Here is a 3,303-nt window from a genome sequence, read left to right on the forward strand (position 1 = left end):
AGTACCTTTTCTGATTCCTGCAGTGAAAGCACACACACAGAGCAAGATCTAACTGATAGTTTCAGAAGGGCAGAAGCATATGGGGGCCCTCCATTCGGAGGAATAGCCACATCCCTCTTTCTTGTATTGCAGCAGTAACAGAACTGCAGTCAGTAAACTGAGTCAGAACACAAACTAGCCACCTGAGCACCAGCTCTACCACATTGTAGCTGGCTGGCCATTTAAAATATGCAGACTCCTTCCATTCATCTTTCCTCAAGTACAGGTCCGCAGGTTTCTGCTGAAGCTGTCTGCTCATGAGGGACAGTTTGACTAATACAGCAATGGATAAAAGGTTTTTCCATGGTTTAAGTATTTATCCCTAATGCTACCAGAAAGTGCTTTTTTAAAGGCCAGCCCTGGGAGGCAAGATGTTTTAATATGAATCTTCTCTCCTCTATCCAAGAAGAGCCTGCAGGATCAATGCTTGTAACACTCCTTCACAGAAATTAATGCCACTGTGTTAAGGGCTTGTCTACACATGAGTTATCCCAGTGAGGCATTCTGCTTTAAATTTGCACCTTACTTTATTGCAGAATAAGTTTCAGATATAGAAGAAAGAGTCATCATGTCATTAGGAGACCAATTACCTAAACTTTAAAAGCTCTTGGGTATTTTCTGACCATGTTCCACTGTGCGCAGGAGTCTACAGAAGGACTACACTGACTTTAATGGTCATTGGTCCAAGCTGTAAGAAAGTAAAACTGATAAGCAAGGACAGAATAAAGCAGAAAAGAAATTTCTCATATTAAAATTAGAGCTCAATCCATGTTGTGAACTTTAGGCTGTAAATAGTACCAGGTCTAAATGTTCCCACAGGCAGCAGTGTGTGTGTGTGTATGCATGTGTGTAATACAGCAATGGAGAGCTAAACAGAGGGTAAACCAAGGCATTTTTGGCATTTCAGCTTCCTGAGAATTTACCATTTCAGTAGAACAGATAAACATGCAGCAAAGAGAACAGAAAGACTGTCATCCTTCACTGAAGCGTGAAGAAAATCTATGTCTGAGGCTTCCTCAAAGCTTAGTGTGTAACAGAATGAACTTGACTGTTGTTTTAATTAAGCTCACATCAAGGCCTGATCCATATAGAGATTACAGAACATGTGACTAAGAAGACTGCCATTTCACTGATGGAAATTACCCTGAAACAATGATCAGTGTGAAGGCAGTAGTGAAATAAAATCCTAACCTGGCTATGAACTTCCCCAAAATGCAGGTGTTAGTTCATTTATAATTTAGTAAATAAAATGGCCCAAATTCAGTATTGGAGTTTGGGAGGAATATTATTGAACCCTGAATCAGGTCAAATTTAGGCATGTGAGCTGTGGCAACAGTCACAAGGTGTGCAGTGGGTGTGATGTCATCAATCTGTGTGGCAGATGTCACAGGCAGGCGCATCATTAGTCTCTGCAGGGCTGGGTGATGCATGGTGACACCATGGCTGAGAGGGGCGTGATTGATACTTGGTGCATGGAGCCATACGAAGAATCTAGTGTGCAAATAACAGTTTTATAAATGCCTTTCTCATTCTATATGCAGACAGGCCCCTGGAAGGAATCTAGGAGATTGAATTAAGCTTTTAACCCTCTAGGCTCTCCTGTCGTTTATTGTTAGGGAATTAATAGGAACGCAGGAATGCAGATGGCCTGCCTGTCAATTCCAAGAGGTGATTTTTCTGATCTTCACGGACGTTTCCAGCATCTTTCATTAAACACTCATGTACCAATTTGTCATTTTAACTGGGCAGGAAAGAAACTCCCGTTGAACTCCTTAGCTCAGGTGCTGTAAGTTAAATTCAGAAGCAGAAAGCCTTGCTCTGTTACATCTGCCAGACAAGCTTAGGGCTGATGAACAGCCTTCAATGTCTGTTTAGGTGGGTAGAGGGATTTGTGTAGGATGCTCTAGACCTATTCTTTCTGCAATCAGAATAAAAACAGATTATTCAACAGAAATGAGAGAAGCCTTACATAGATCCATTGAGATCCCAGAGCAAGTGACAACTTAGAAACTGTTTTCAAAGGGAGACAGAGGAAAACATAAGGAGACATGGTCTAATTCAGACCTTACTACTTTAGTATTCTTGTAAGTGGAGATTTTCAGTGGGTGTTCATCATTAAATGAGTAGAATTGGGACTCTGTCTTTCCCGAGGCAGAACTAGTCTTTGGAAATGGGCCTTTAACAAACCAAATCCAGAGTTTTGTAGAATGGATTTGTAAATATCTACAGCATCCAGGTGCACAGCAGTGGGACCAAAGAGCAGAGCAATGTGCCTTGTGGGTTTGTGAGCTTAGGTTAGTTTGAATGTACCTTGGTATCTCAGCCCTGCTATAGAGGTATCAAGAGACACCTAAAATGGTCACCTCAAGTCCTCACCACTGCAGAGGACCCTAAGCTGGAAAGCAGCACTTTCTGAGAGCACAGAAACAGGCAGATTTGGACAGATATCTGTTCTGCCTGTCGCTAATGTCAGAAGAAGCTGTAGGAGCAAACAAAGCCTGGCAGCAGGACCCCCACAAAACAGGCAGGTACTTAGAACAGCAGTAAACTGGCCTGTAAAGGATGCCCATGCCCTTGCCAGCTGCTTTGCCTATGAGGGAGAAGACAACAAGTCCTTGTCTGCCTGTGCTACAAGAATAGGGGATCTCTCTGCTTGTTGCTTACCAAGTTACAACCACTTCTGCTGTTGTGGCTGCTGAGGGTCTTGAGGGCAGAAGCTATTGCAGACTGAGTCTGCCAGCAGCTTTTACCACTCCTGCCATCAGGGCAGCAGCAAAAGACAAAACTCATCTTCCCAGGACTCTCATCCAGAGAGTTATTTCTTTTCATTTTCAAGTTTCTTTTAATTTTACTTAATAAAAGGGTAAAAATTATCTACACCGAAATAAAGTCTGAAGTTGCAGTTTGAACCGTATGTAGTGGGTTGTTTGTGCTTGTAGCAAATAATTTGACAACTTCTCAATCTGCCAAGGCATTTTTAAAGAGTTTTAAGCCCAATCAGAACAGATTTAGTGCCCACTATTTTAATCCTAAACCACCAAGATCAGGGTGAACTTTTCCACTGACTCCAACAGGCACAGATCGGGCTGTCTGAGCAGGTGATGTGTTGAACAAATGGGATCAAATTCAAACTCCAAGCAAAACCTGGGTGAACACTTCCCAAAAGAAGAAGAGTGAAGGCTCCTGGCCTGGTGGTGCCACCAAGCTTTCCTGAGCCTCCCAGCAGCAGCGAGGCCATGGTGCTGCGGGACAGACCTTCCCCCA

The sequence above is a fragment of the Falco rusticolus genome, chromosome 18 (assembly GCF_015220075.1).
Source record: "Falco rusticolus isolate bFalRus1 chromosome 18, bFalRus1.pri, whole genome shotgun sequence".
In the NCBI taxonomy this organism is placed as follows: domain Eukaryota; kingdom Metazoa; phylum Chordata; class Aves; order Falconiformes; family Falconidae; genus Falco; species Falco rusticolus.